Source organism: Columba livia, chromosome 5 (genome assembly GCF_036013475.1).
Source record: "Columba livia isolate bColLiv1 breed racing homer chromosome 5, bColLiv1.pat.W.v2, whole genome shotgun sequence".
In the NCBI taxonomy this organism is placed as follows: domain Eukaryota; kingdom Metazoa; phylum Chordata; class Aves; order Columbiformes; family Columbidae; genus Columba; species Columba livia.
This window is the reverse complement of record NC_088606.1, coordinates 10,543,964-10,560,019: the sequence shown is the minus strand read 5'-3', so window position 1 is coordinate 10,560,019 and position 16,056 is coordinate 10,543,964. Positions and strand designations below refer to the sequence as shown.

The window sequence follows — 16,056 nt, the reverse complement described above, 5'->3', positions numbered from 1 at the left end:
GGGGGTATATGCGGTGTTGGAATGCCAGAATCTAATACAAAGCTTGATTGAAATGCACCACATAAGCTGTAAACTGGAAATATCATATAGAGTATGACAGTTTCTTTCCAATTACTTTTGGTAAAAGTGGATATCGATGTCTTTAAAAGAACAGAAGTATCTCCATTGTCTAAAAGCTGCTTTGAGAAAGTGCGAAGCTAATGATGCTGTTGATAGCTAGAAGTAACATGCGCTAAGCAGCTTCATAGGCTGGCAGTTTAAGCTCTAACTCAGAAAAATGCCTCTTTCGTTTAAGGCTTACAGATATTCCCACTGAAAGTAACAGGACTGCTGGGATCAGGGACCTAGTGAATAGCAGGTTTGAAGCAAAGCCACTTGCTTACCAAGGGAAAACTGACAGTCCAACATAATGTGTGGTGGTCAAAACAAGAGCTTGTAATACAGTAGGAATGATACAAATATAGTTCTGTTATTACATCAGGGTGCAAATACTTGATCTTGGAGAACCCTATGGTGCCAGGCTTGATACAGATATATATATATATATATGTGGCTAAGTTTTGTTTCAATATCAGCTGAGCTTTAGGCAGGTTGGGTGAGATTCTCAGAGCAGTCCAGCTGCCATGGCTTGGAGCTCCCAACATGTTATTGGAGCTGAAATTGAGAAGCATTCCAGAGCTCTGGCTAGAAGACTGCTGGCCTTGGGTTCAGATGTATCTGCTTTGCCCCAGAGTGTGGTGTGTAAATCACCTGCTTTCACAGCACAGGTGAGCTCCTGGTCCTCCTGTCAGACAAATGCTACAGAACAGAAAGACAGACAACAGAGAATTAACAAACAATAAAACACACTTGGTTAACTGTACTTTCCACCAGTGTGCTACTTAGTTGTTTTCAGCAATACACTCCTGGAAAATGTGATAATGGTGAGTCAGTGTATATATGTTTTCCATCCTCTTATTAGCATTGCAGCAAATTGAGTGCTTCATCTGCTCTCAATTTCAAGAGCTACTTTCTTGGCTACTCCGGCCTTTCTGCTTTGTCTCCAGTAGCCTGGGATCTGTTGTTCAGCAAAGATGTCTTGAGACGTACGGAGACTATCACTGGAGAAAACAAAACTGCCGAGGCTGCAGGCTGGGGAAAAGAGGATGTCAGATGGGAAACAAGCATTTGGGGTGGGGAGGGGAGGCAGAAGAAAAGGGGCTTTCCACTTGTATTGGCACATGGCAGCAGCTTACATGCTTGTGTGATATTAACTTCCTTCTCATTACAGTGTGGAAACCTTTGGCATCCTGAACCTCGCAAATACAAACAGATGTCCCCAGGCAGACCAGCCCACTGCTGCTCCCTGCAGCATCGACATCTCTTGCACGCAAGGTTCTTTATCACAAATAGCTTTTTTTGTCATTTATGTATTTCAATTATCTTGAACTCCTTTCCGCCTCCTCCCCCCACCCCCTATTCCCTCTTTTCCACTCAATCTCAGAGGATGGGAGAGAGTGGATTTAATGCACTTACCACTTGAGGTTGGTACCGTAGATAATCACCTAAAGGCCAAATTTTGCAGGTTTTGTTTACAGCTTTGGGGTAGTTGGAGTGATATGCCAAGGCGCTGGGCATCCAGCAGCTGGCTTGGAAATGAATGGTAGCTGTTCTCATGCTTCTGGCTTTTGGAAAGCAAAACACTTTTTCAGGTAGTCATGTATGGATTTAGGGAGTGTAATTGTCTCCAGTTTCTGGAGTGATTGGCCCAAATTTCTCAAACCAATACAAGTACGACAGTGTACATCCATAGTAAAAACATTGAGGAAAAATAGTCTATTATAGCATCAGTAGCTGGAAGGGAATATAAAAGTCCTAAGATATGTAGAAGCCTAGTCAAAAATGAAACCGGAATTTTAGTGCCTAAATCAAATAGGAAACTTGTAAGAATCAGGCTTTTTTGAAAATCTTACCCAGTAAACTCTGTGTTAGTAAAGCCTTACCACTTTTGTACTAGTGTATGTCAAGAAGAATATTAAAATGCTTGTCATTCTCCTTCAACAAATAGTTTTCTTGCCTACAAATGTATTTGACCGATGGCTACCCACTCTAACTTGGAAAACCAGGAGCCAAATCGCAGAGAATTTCATTTGACAAGTGGTAGAGTAACCTGAAAACCGTGATCTAAATTTGGCTCAAATACACAAACCCTTTTAGCTGTTAGAAAATATTATTTTATAACAGCTATTAGTTGTTTTTTTTTTTTTTCCTTCAGGAACAACAAATAAATAAAATACACAAATCTCTCTCTGTTTTCCCCTCTTGTCAAGAGAAAGAGGAAGATAATAATGAGAAACTCAGTTGCCTTATGAGGTCTCTCGAGGACTGTGGGACTATGCGTCTTCAGGTTCTGGGAATGATATTTGGAAGCTGAAATGGTCTGAAAACAAGACATTCCTCCTTCCAAGAATTTGAAGGGAAAAGAGCAGGCATTGACTGAAAGGGAAATGGGAGAGGTGGTAATCCTGTTGAGCAATCCAGCGATACACCCTTTCCTCACAGTTCCTTCCTACTTGGGTGAGATAAGTAACACTGGAAGTTGGTGGCTAAGACCAACAAAACAGGGTGGTGTCTTTATCTAAGAGAGGTGGGTGTCCGAATCTTGAGATTAATTAATGTTTAATCTGTTTGAAACATTTGTGTATTTTGTCTCACATGTTCCCAAGCATATTCACGGGCCTTTTGGAGCTTAGAAACAAAGTCATTTCCATAGCCAGTTGGCTGGCAGCCTCCTCTGGAGAGGAGCAGACAGACTGGCACTTGTGGCATTCCCATGGGGCTTTTTCTAGTGTGTAGAGAAATGGAGATTATTTTTAAGTGTTTTGCTAGACAGCATAGAGTTTTGTAAGTCCTTCTTTTCTATGTCTTTTCTTTTCTGTTTTAACAGTAGAGATTTCATTTGGATGGACTTTAAACACAATGACGTTGTTTGCTACCCATTGTTTCATAAATGCAAAGTTCAATATTGTTGCTTTTGGTGATATCACAGTATTTCTGCTTCCTTTTCTCTTTGGTGGTTAGGTATGAAGAGAAAGGAGAACCATTCCATCTTGACTGTGCATCTTTGTGTTACAAAAGGTAAAAGTGCCCTTTTCCCCCATAATCTTTTGCTTTGGATTGTTTTCCAAGTTGAGATAACCAGGTCTTGGTAATTTATTCTCTTTTACATGAATGACCTAGTAGATAATCTAAAAATGTCTGTGTAGTGCTAGATTTTTCCATGCTGCCTTTTGTTGAGTAATACTTTAAAGCAAATATTATTTTCCAACTGGTTTTGATTTGTGAGTACCTAACTTTCTTCCAGGGAAGGTTTATTATTTTCCTGTACACGGATTACTCTAGCACAAGATTGAACTCACTTTCTCTGGGCAACTTTCACAAGACTTCTTAGAAATAGCCCACGGGCTAGATCCCAAAGGCCCACAGAGGAGACGCTGAAAATCACTTTATTACCAGTACCTCACATTGTGTAAAGCACAATGTGAGTGCAAAGAGAAGGGGCTGGTCATTAATATACATTAGTGTCCAAGAAAGCTAGTATTTTATAGTATCTTTAAACTGGAAAATATTTAAGTCAGCTCATATTGCTTATATAATTAGAATTAATAAAATAGGGGGACCTCTCAGGAACAAGGAAAGCTGGGTTTTGTCTAGTCAAGGTTAATCAGTGTTCCCATATACGGAACTGAAAGGAATTTTACTGTTCCATCAAACAGCTTTGAAAAATTAACATTTAACTTGCTGAAGGCTGCAAGGAGGTAACATTAATAGTGATAGAAAATAGCAAACTTTTAATCTTTCTATTAGTATTTTTCAATGGAAGTGGAAAATTTTGTGCTGGACATAAGTAATTTTTATAAAAACATAGTGTCATACCTGGTCAACACAGATACTCACTGAAAAGATGTTTTATTATACATGCTATAAACTTCTGTTAGAGCCATTAAGAATATTTTCATTAATACAGCTTGCTCTGATTTTGCTTCAAGAGAATTGCTATTAGAGCTGACTGGAAACCGGGAAAAGTGGTTCTCTTTTATATTGCAAGAATATTCACAAAAAGTGTTTTTCTCTTTTGGTTTAGATTTGGGAAATTCCCTGGGGACTCTAATGAAATCTGCAAGTAATAAGGAGTCCATCAGTGGTAAATGTGGTGGGGTGAATAATAAACGGTCACTTTTCCATTGTCTGCCAGATCTTTGAAACACCAGATTTATTCAGTCACTGTGATTATGTTGTGATTGCACATGTCATGAAATCCCACTTAGGACTGCAAAATTTCATGAGAACTAAGTCAGAGCTGAGTCCAGCCTCTCCTTGTGGAATGGCTGTTGCAAAATTGCCCTCTCCCAAGCAGTTTTTGAACTTCAAGTGATAATGCGGTTGATGGTTAATGTCGCATACCTCCATAAGCAGATGGACTGAAAGAATTTTAATAACTCTCTGGATCTAAATGATCATTCCTTTCACATTCCTTGTGGCTTCATAGTGTTTATGATAATTCTTGCTCAGGATCCAATCTATACAGTTTATCCAGCTGTGCCTTTGATGTCTGTACTCTGGTCTCAAGGGAGAGAAGTCGTGAGCGAGTGGTTAGTGAGCGACACCCAAGGGGTTATGACATCTTTAACACAAACTCATCAGCATAAGGTTTTTCCTCTGAAATAGATTAAGCAATTTATTTAGCTATAAAACCCAGAAAACTAGTTAAGTGAATTTTACTGGGGAATCAATAAAGTAATAATTGTGTGGTAATATAACTGGGGCTGAGGTAACCAGCTTTGGTCTTCTCTTTGTTAGTCCGTTCCCCCTATACCTTTTATCCCAGTATTTTTTTTTGAACAGGCACAAGTTATTCTGATGAGAGAACTGAAAAAGCATATTGAGAAATCTTTGAGCATATTAACCTTTGTACTGTGAAATCTTTCTTTCTTGCTATTGCAATAGATGCAAAAAAGAACCCTTCCAGAATTCATTAACTAAAATTTGATCTCAAACTCATATTTTTGTATTCTGTTAAATTTTCTCCATTTATACTTCATAGAATGGCTTTCTAATCCTATCTGAGACATGCCTGTAAGCTAAAGATAAATATGTAAAACTTACCTTCGAGTTAAATGGTGTCTAACTATTGCTGCTTTTAAAAAAAAAATAGTAGCAAGCCCCTTGACATTATCTTCTGTATTGCTTCAGAGTTTGCACTTGGGCTGCAATTATTACAGTTATATAGGATGGTTTTCCTTCTGGTAATTAGAAACAAATTAATTTAAAAGAAGGTTCATTTGTCAGACTGTTATAAACAATAGGAGATGATAAATTATTAGAACAAAACAGACCTTCATGTACAAGTTATTTCACACTTGCATTTTATAGTAGATTAGCTAGATTTAGCAATGTGCACATTTATAAGGGCCTAAATGGTTTTCAAAGGTCTTTTTCTCTAAAAAAATATGAAAAAAACCCTCATCAGTTATGTGCTCTGAGTTATTTTTCATAGAAGTCTTCTGTTTTTGCAGCATTAAAAAAAAGCCAGATAATATCATCTTATCAATGTGTTTGCATTTAGGAATTCTGTTCATGTGTATGAACAGAACACACACATCTGAACTACAGGAAAGTTAAAATTGGTGGGACTGCAGGTCTTTTTAAAGATAAATTTCCTTCCTTTTTCTGCAGTCTTAAATATCTCAAGAAATCAAGTCTGTGGGCAGCAGGAATGAAACTGAAATTGTATGTTGAATAATAAAAATGACCACAGTAGTAGTAACGTGAACTGGAGTGAGTCTATGCCCTCTGTGAAAAGTGAGCTATCTGGTAGTATCCAGGAGGACCAAGTAGTAGTATTCACAAACATGAATACTGGGCTAGTATTTCTGAATGGATCTGCTTATTTTGAGAGTGGTCTATGCCTCACATCAAAGTAGTTTAGAAATGTAATAAGAGGAAAGAAAAAAGCAGTGGGCATCCTGAAGAAACTGGTCATATGGGAAAAATTAGGGCTGGCTGGAGAAAGTGGATGTATTTTTCCATCAAAACCAGCAATGATAATGAAGTATAACTTTCACTTTTTCGATGGAGAATTTCAATTTACTGTCAAAAAGTTTAAAAAATAAAAACCGCAAACCCAAGCACAACCACCATCAAACCTCTGAATAATTTTCATGAAACTGAAATATTTCAGCTAAAAAAGTATCTGCCTTCAGAAAAGTTGTTTTGGTGTTTTGTGGTGGCTGTAGATTTCAGTTCCTTGTACTTTTCTCACTTACTGGTGTCTGTGGACTACATCTGAGTGGCTTTCGGGAGCTGAGGTAGTTCCTTGGTGGAGTCATTTCAGGATCTCGGGAGTCACTCTCAGAGCTTGCATAGCTTTTGGCTGGAGAAGGATGGGCCCTTGTGGTGTAGAAAACCAGTGGGAGCCCTGGACTCAATGAACTTATTAGAAAGGATCAAGAAACATGCTGCTCTGATGTGTTATTTTGGTATGTATTGAGAGCTGTTCTTAATTTTCCAGTACTCAGACATGTACTTGCCCCTGAAAACTTGCATTGCATAGCTCTGTGATAGTTAAGACAGGGACTCTGGGTAATATCACCTTGACTATTTAGCTTTCTGTATGTGAAAGAGAAGCTTGTTTACACATATCCAAACAGCAGCATAATAACCTATATACCAGCTAAAGTAATAGGAGATATAACCTGGTTCTTGTGCTGAAGCTCGCTCTATCATCCATCTGTCTGTCTATCTATCCATCCATCCATTTGCAAACATTTGTTTTCCTTTGGAAAAATGTGGAGGGGAGGTGGAAGTGGTTTTGTGGAGCTCGAAGTGAGTAAGGAAACACGAGACTCAATGAATTATAACAGCAGTGTTAGGAAGTTGCCAGCTGAAGTCTTTCGATGGAGTGTACTCCAGGGGAAATACTGGCCAACCAGCATGCCAAGAGCCCCTGTGTATGCAAATACTTCAGGGTTTGGTTTTGCATGCATTTATCTTTGAAAAGGGGAGCAGCTTATGTGGAGACTCATCAGCTCTGAAAGCCATGGCTGGATCCAAGGATCCTAACATGTCTGTTGTTCAGATATCCTGAAAGGATTTGATTTCCCTCAAGGCAGAATCTTTCTGTCCTGCATGTCAGTAGTGCACAGAAGGGTCACCACAGACAAGCCTTGCTGTGACCCGTTTTATGAGTGCAAGATGCTCCATATCCTTGGTGGAATAAACAAGGCAGAGGAGCCTCCTTGGAGGTGTGGTCCCACAGGAGCTGGCTGTCGAGCTGTGGTTGTATACATCCAGCCAGCTCCGACATCTGAATGTAAAATTCCACACTCGGGGATGTCATGTGGGTTTCATGCTCTTCTCTGGGGAGTTCCAGGTCTATAAAACAATGAATGGATTATACAGTACTCATCCATATATGTAGTGTTTCATCTGTGACAGACGTGATATTGATAATATCCTCCATTCAATAAGTCCTCCAAGTATATTTTAGTGCCAGCTTACTAATCTCTGATTTAACTGTTTCAGGGCCCACTATGTGAAAGATGGGCAGTAAAGCACAATGGAGAAAAGGACTGTTCTCATGGATCAGGCACAAGGCTGGAATTGGGAGGCTGAACGTAGCTCTGCTGAAGACTTCAGGTCTGATTGTTCCCTAACTGCTTCCATATTAGTGTAAATCTGCTTTTCTTATTTCCTGTCTGATTCGTTGTATTTTTTATGTGGCCAGTTATCTCACAAACCTCTCATCCCATCCCCCTGCAGAGATACTGCATGGATTTTGTGCTGTTATCTGAGTCTGAAAACCAATGAGCTGAAAGGCAGCTTAAACTCTTTGTGTATAACTGTGAAAGATTTGTCTGAACCTCCCATTTCTCTTGTATACTGTGCACATTGTGCTTTCCCACTGCTTTGAAGCTTCATTGGTCTGAGAAGCCCATCCTAGACTAGACTTGTACAGCAAAGCTGTATACAAACAGGAAAAAAAATTCTGTGAGGGCACTTGATATGAATGATATGAATGGCTTTGTGTTTTGAATAAGGGAAACACATATGGCCCTGACATGACTGATTATGGGGGAAGGATGGTTATGAGGTTTGGCGAGAGGCCTGTGACACTGAGTAAATAGGAGTCACATCTCTCACTCATTGATGCACATGTTGTTGGTGCTTTGTATGTAATAACCAAATACACAGTATGAAAATAGAGAGGAACATTGAGTTTGAAAATGTCGTTATCTGTTTCAAAATTAATCTTCCAGTGACTTAACCTACGAGTAGGGAAAGCGTGGCCCAACATGGGGAGAGACTAAAGTGATGAGAAAACATTACTGCTCTGTGGGCATTTGCTGGTGTGATTTCACCAACGTCAGCAGAAAGGTGCTAATGGAACATCTGTGCTGTACCAGCCAAGGATTTGGCACAAGGTATCCTAGTGAGCTCATTCACAGGGGCACTCTTCTATACAGATGTTTTAGCAGTTGATAGCAAACTGCCTGAGAAATTTTAGATTATCCTGCTTTGACTTATTCCAATAGAAAGAGTTCCATGTCAAAAATGGGGCTGTAATATGATTCTGTATGATCCAAGCTGTATAATAAGTCTTAATGGAAATAGCCTTGTCTGAACGATTCATTGTGCTGTTTTTCCTTTTTTAACATTACGATTTAAGATTCTTTTAAAGTTTCAGGCACTTTTAAAGTATTTAAATTATACTAAGAGTTTTAAGTTGTGTCTCTATAAACTATGCACCCAATTTGGGGAAGGAGAGAAGGTGAGAAATGCTCATTTCTTTATTGGCTGGAGGATGCTCAAACGTGATGGCAGCAGAATCGAGACTGTCAAAACAATAAAAGGAAGTGTTAACACTGATAATTATATTATTCAAACAATTTGAAATCCTTGGAGGGTGCAGTTCTAATGATGCATTGTAAAACAAATTGTGTTTCATAGCTTGAGAGAGTTGTAAAACAATAAACTAATTAAGACACCTTTTGTCTATCTGCTCCTATGTGCCTCTGTGTGTGGTCAGGGAAGTTTTATGAGTATTAACAAGGTATGCTTACTTCCTATTTTTAGTAGTTGTAGCCACTGTAAGTCTGTTTTAAAGACTGAATATTCCAAATCCAATTACAAGAAAAAAGAAAACCAATCTGAAGCACAGTGTAGTTGTGCTGCTGCCCCAGCAGCTTGTTAGACCTCATCCCTTCAGATTTGCTCTTCTTTCTCCAAAATGAAGATGCGACACCATCTTAAACTGGGCTGCAGCTGAACTTGGGACTTCTGGTGAGGGTGAGTCCCAGCCAGTGTAAGCTCTCTCGAAGTTTGGATGCATTTTGTCTCTGTGCACAGAAAGCAACTGAAAGCAAGAACCGTGGGTGGCAACCAGTTTGATGATCGTTTCCTCCAGTGTCTTACTAAATATGACCACAGTATAAAGTATTAGACTGGGCTAAGGGGTGGTTACTTTGTGCACAAGAAGCACGAAAAGTGCGTACCTCTTTACAGGGAGGCTTTTGGACTAGTTCTGCGATGTTTCACTTTAGCAAAAAAGTTAATTTGATTTGGTGGTTTTGGATTTTTATGGCATATAAGGTTTTGATTCTTAGGGCTGGATTCTGTTCTCTTTACCATTAAAGGCTTTCCTCTCTCCTTGCTGTGCCTCTGTTTGTTTCAATGGAATTGCTCCCATGTAAGCACCGTGTAAAACGGAGCTCTTTGTTAGACTTGCCTAATGCTGTGAGGAAGAAGGTGGCCACATTTCTAGAATTACTGGAAATAGGACAGGCAGATAACATCAGGGAATAAATCCTGGAAACCATCCTTGTGTACAGTGGATCTGTTTAAGAGGATACACAGTGAGCAGGATATGGTCCCAAATTATAGCAGTTTGTGGCTGCTGATACCAAGAATATCATTTCAGCCTTCAGACAAATCCCATTTTCTGAAATTAACCTTACAGCTGCTCTTTGAGCCAAATAACCTCTATCATTTTCCCACTGGAAAAGTGGGAAAGAGGCCATTTTCCTACTATGTTGCTGTGTTTGTCTGCAGTCTGTCTGGGTCTTATCAATTAAAGCTTCTTTAAAAAGATGGCGACCTTTACTTTTTATGAGCACCTGTGTACCCGCTAGGGACAGAACTGTATGGATTAGGGTTATGGGATCTCTGGAACGTATCTTTGTTCTGGGATCAACCAGTAATACGGATTTATGTAGAAGGAACAGCAAAATTCCTGGGGGAATCATTCCAATTATATCCCCAATTAAGACAAAAGAGTTTTAGTTTAGTTTGGTGGGTTTCTGCATCCTTAGCAGTTATAAACATTTGTTCCTTTATATGGAGGTGTTAATTAACGTTGCTAAACTTTACTACAGGCTCTCACATTCCCAAACAAAGAGAGGCCATTAGCCACCTGCAATTAACAAAGGGGAAAAGATATTTTTTCAAGAGTCATTTGAGCTTTAAAGGATCAATCTTAATACATGGAAATTGGACATGAAATGTGGGTTGATTCCTAATCATTTACTTTTTATAAAATTAGCTATCATTTACAAAAATCCATTCTGAGTTTACATCAAATATTGTGTGTCTTTTCTGTCTTTATTTGGAGGTAAAACACACTGCTGAGTTAGCTACAGAGATATTGTGTTAGTCTTTATTAACTCTTCACTGAAGAAGAGCCTGATATTGCTTCTCAGAGCTAAGAAATTCTCTCATAAGACCTCAACATCTCTTTTTTTATCACTGTTCAAAATAATAAGGAGCTCTGTTGCCCTTGGAACTTTGACAGATGATTAATTATAAATTTGAGGTACTGTGGTTCAGATAGAAACCTAATTGGGTATTTGTGAACCAAATGTGAAAGCGTTGAATGCAGGTCCATGCTCCAGTGCCACTTTGATATCTCTTTTCAGAGGTTAAATCCTCTGTTTTGAAATATATGAATACACACCGTCTGTTTCTCTCTAGTGGATGTATATATTTCCAGGCAAAAACATAATTCAGCTTTGCATGAGGTGATAAAGCTTTATCAGTTACCACAGGGCAAGGAATATTTAAAAGAACATATGCATTCCTTTCGAAAAAGCTGTGTATGAAAAATCCTGGATTCTTACGGAAGACCTTTCTTAAACTTTAGAAAATACAGAAATTCACAGGTAGAACGCCCTAAACAATGGCATCTCTGCTTTTAATCTCTGACCTTCCCTTCTATGTTTCCACAATATATGGATGAATCTGGTAGCTTAGTTCTATTAATTTTTTTTATTTTTAGAGTTTGGCCACAGACAAAAATTAGGTACATGCCTAAATGTTTGTTAAGGCCAACCCTGACTTGTGATGCTGTGGAAGCATTCCTTTAGATCTCTCTGTGGATTCTGATGCCAAATGGTCCACTTTGAACTGTGTCTTAGTGATATTGACTCTTGTGAAAGTTAAATGCTGAAATTCCCACTGAGGTGCGATTGAAACCAAAGTGATACAAATCCATCATCCAAGAAAAAAACAGAATTGAAAACAGTGTCACGCAGAGGATATACAGAACTTCATTTTTAGATGAAGAATTGAAGGATATTGAAAGCTGAGAAGCTTCTGGACTTTTAGGGGATGAAATTAGACTATTAAGGTCTGTTCCTGCTTTTTTCGGCTATCTGCAGGTTTGCATAAAGCACATCCCTGACTCAAAGTCTGATGAGTGTGGTTAGTCAGAGCACGGAGATGGGAATTGTGTGCAAGATTCCTCTATCTCTAACTAAAGACCAAGCCTGTAGACAATGTTTAATGTCATGAGTTAAATAAAATATGGACCTTTGTGCGTCCTCTCAGAGAAACGGATAATCTGATCCCAATCAGTTATTCTCTGCTTCAGCCATATCTTTCCCTGTTTTTTCTTTGTACATAGCTCAGAGAATCATGAGTTACAAAGAGGGCAATGAACATGGATCTCTACCACAGCCATATTTATTTCCACTATCTCATCCTCATGCCCAAAGTCCACCTTCCCCTTGCTTTTGGCGACGGGGAAAGTCTCAGGAGTCAGATACCTCTGTCCTTAAAGGAGTATCATGCCCTAAAGAATAATACAGAACACATAACAATGTTTTCAGTTCATTATGTTAATACTCTTCCTGTGTTTAGAGGATGGTGGGGTGAAGTTTGCTGTGACTTTTCAAATACATTGTCAAATAGTGTCCCACAATTCATTTGCTGAAGAGAAACACCCAGGATCCAAACTCTACAAAACCTGCACTTGGTTCCTTCATTAGGTGTTCCTGATTTATTTCTTTCCCTTGAGGGAAAGCAGTAAAACAACTGTTATGTAGGGTTATTTTGGAAACCTGTTTCTAGTTTTCTAGAAGAAATTCCACCTCTCTCCTTTATATTGAAACATTTAAATATTCAAAGGAGAGGAAAAAGAAAACACTGCTTTGAGATGTCATTCCTTGTGAGATGTTCCACCAAGCTGGTGTTTTGCTTGCAGTTTTTGAAGTCCCATTGTTAGAAGAGAATATTGGAGCCACATCGGAGGCAAGCTACCTTTGGCCATCGATGCTTCTGAGCATGTCAGTCATGCACCGAAGCTGCTGGCACAGCTGGTATTCTGCACACAACAGGGAGTATTTTGAACACTAAAAATATGAGTGTGACAGGTGCACAGTTTATTAGAACTTTTTTTTTTATGGTGCATTAGTGGAGAGAAGAAAGCTAGCAGCACTTTTTAACAAGTCTTCAAGTGGGAAAACAAATTAAGGTCTATGGCACATATTGACATTTGTTAGCCAAGTATGAGTAGTTCACAGCAGCCTATTCTTTTCTCTATTTAAAAAACAAAACAAAACAACAACCTAGATAAATTTTGAGCAGCTTGCACAACCAGAACCACTCATTCTTTTTTATGAGCTTCATTTGCATTTATACTCTTCCCTGCTGTTGAATACGCCCGTTTCACTTGTCCTAAATCTATAACTGCACTGGGTGCACTTAAATAGCTGTTTCCTACTGATATATTGATTATCATACTAATTACATCCGGGGTCTGTATATGGGGTAACAGAACGAATTTATTTGAATTTTTTTATAGGGGAAAAACTCTACACAACTAGTTAATTTTAACGGGATGAATCTCTGTTTTTTCTTCCCCCGTCAAAGTTTTTGATAGGTAAAGCTTGTGCTAAAACCACAAAATGTGTGCGGACAAAATGCATTCTGATTTTGTCTAGTAAACTTTTGTTTCCTTGTCTTTTGAAACAATTTTTTTCTTTAAATCTGCTTTCTGCTTGATATGATTCTTTTCTTCTGATGTGGTGTCATACAGTGGGCCTTGGTTCTGCAATCAGTTCCAGGTGTGCAGCCTGCTGTGCCTGTTGAGTTCAGAGGGCTGGGCTACTTACCTGGAGCACACTGCAGAAATTGGCCGTGGATATTAATTTATCAGCTTATAGCTGGAGCAAGAATGTTTTTTATAGCCTTCTCTGTAGGATTATATGCCTGTGTTTCGTTCAGTTTGACACAGAATTGGACACCTTCAATAATTTTAGGTATGTAACACAGCTGAACCTTTCAATAGGGCTTTCTTTAAATGGTGAAAACTTCCAGATGCCTTTCTGACTAACTTTATCTGAAATTATCTAATCTCAAATCTCAGGCATCTGTATGATGCAGCTGCCTTGACAGATACTTCGCAGACTTTTTGCAGTGGATTAAAATATGTTTTAAAATGGCAATGAAATGGAGGTTTGAGTACAAGCTATCATGGGAAACTGGATAGTGGCTGGTGATAGATTTGCAGTGTAATGAGACTTTTAGCCATTTACATCTAGACCTTCTCTTTGAATCCGGGGTGTGGAGAATCTGAAAGCTATTACCACTGGTTGGTGACTTTTTTGTGGTTTCTTTAAATTGATCTAGTGGTCTCAGTTCTTGTGAAAATGTCCATTGCCAATGGATTTCGATAACCTCTGCAATCATAACTGCAGTACAGAAGCCAAAGGACTGTGTATTACCATCATAGTTTTAATGAGGACCATACTTCTTGCACCACGATAGGTCCTAGGAGAGGTATTGATCTAGGGAATGTCCATTTTCTTTTTCTGGGGTTTTTAATAGTGTGCCTCAGCTAAGCCAGGATGCGAGCTTTTGCATTTGTCAAGACTGTTATTTCTATGAACACAGAATCTGACTTAAAAAAAATATTCGGGTGCAACACCACTCATTTACCTTGAAACTTTTCAGCAGTGTCTTGGAACAAGCAAATTTGCTTGGCAAAGCATTTGAGACACCAGGGCATACCCAGAGGCTTTCTTGTCCTGCAGATCAAATTTGTCAGGAGAATGAAAGTTATAAGGACATTTAAATATCACAAACAGAATGTAAAGATGGACACAGAAATGAAGTGAAATTAATGAGTGCAACACAGGAAAAAGCTTTCAGTGACTTTGAGCCCAGCTTAGTGTGAGGTTTTGCAGCAGCATTCTGGACACTGTAATCCATAATTTAAACCTGGGCATTTTAGAAAGAATTATGTTAGTTTAGACTGGAAGGCATTAGAGTATAAATCAGGGAGTTTCCATCTCAGAGAAACTTAAACAGCTCTAAAGGTTAAGTAGAAGATATAAAACTGTTATGATATGTTTGTTATAGGCCTTCAGAGAAAGTGTGAAGCAAGCAGGATGGCAAGGTTACTTCAATATCGGGGGAAATGATCCCAGGCAGACTGGGCTCGACTCATGGGACCTGGGGCTGAGCAGGATGGGGGGGAGCATTCAGAAAATTTTACTGAGATCTAGTCACAGAAGTAAAATAGTTTTAAAGTTCTCTGTTCAGCATATACTTGCTGCTGATATAGAGAACAGATATTTGCAGGAGCCTTGAAAAACTACATAAGTAAAATCTCATGAAACTTATTCAATCTATGATCTAGGTGGTTGGCTGTGATGCCAGAAAAGGACAAACATTGTGGATTTGGATTTTCTAGTGAAAAACCCAGTAAAAGTAGAACACACTGGGAATGCTGTTTTTTTGGGGGAAACTGATGCAGACTTGAGCCTCAATCCTTTCCTATGGGGAGGAAGGATTCATGAAAACCAGAATTAATATCTAGCCTTGCTGTGTAACTTCTGTGTAACTTTGAGCGAGGCATTTAGTCTTTGATTTTCAAAGGCAGCTAGTGAAGGAAGGAGTTTGTGCAGTCTCCTTTGAAAATCCCACCTTTAATCTCCCTGTACCTTACTTCTCATGGGCAGAACAGCAGTCAGAGTACATGTGTTCTCTGCTTCTGTCTGTCTGCTGGCTGTGAGCTCCTTGGAGCAGGACCCACCTCACTTCATGGGTATGGATGGTGTATTGTACAGGAGTCCAGGAACAAGCTGGAGCCAATAACATACATGGTGATGGTCAGGTAACAGTTGTTACTGATAAGGGCTCCTTTACATTTTAATAATGACACCTCATGATGTGACCACATCCCTGTCCATCCATAATGCACACTGCTCCATATACACCTGAAGCAAATTGGAGGCATCCAGGATTATGGAGCAGTGTGTATTCTGGATGGGCGGGGATGTGGTCACACAAGTTTCACTGAGGTCTTAGGAACTGTGGTCAAATCTTGAGGTGTCATTGAAAATTTATCAGTCCATGCAAGCTCATCCGTTAGGGACAGATTCTGTCATCTCACTGTAAATTAAGGTTTATTAGATTTACAGCATCCCTCCGTATCTTATCCTGAACTCATGATAGTTGCCCCTTTTACTCCTCCAAGGAATGTTGTTTTTTTTCTTCCTGGATAGTTTTGGAGTTTCTCAGTTTAGAAGCACTGACAGCTCTTCACAATAGTTCCTTTTCACTCTTGGGGCTAAAACAGTCTTTTTGAAAACATTAATCTCCTTTTGGAGTAAGAAATTGCACTCTGAGGAGCAATCATATGAGGAAAGAAAGATGCAGGAATAGTCAGCAAATATATGGTCAGAAAAGTCAAAGCTGTGGGGGAAATGATGTGATTTATGATGTTGCTGAAGCAGA

At 39.1% G+C, this 16,056-nt stretch overlaps 1 long non-coding RNA gene across 1 annotated transcript; it reads left to right on the top strand.

Moving 5' to 3' along the window:
• Positions 1-642: 642 nt before the first annotated feature.
• On the top strand, positions 643-9,641 carry LOC135579693 (uncharacterized). Its single transcript, XR_010473294.1, has 4 exons — positions 643-1,374; positions 3,061-3,117; positions 4,124-4,183; positions 7,564-9,641. It is a non-coding gene; the product is annotated as an uncharacterized LOC135579693 (long non-coding RNA).
• The last annotated feature ends 6,415 nt before the right edge of the window (positions 9,642-16,056 follow it).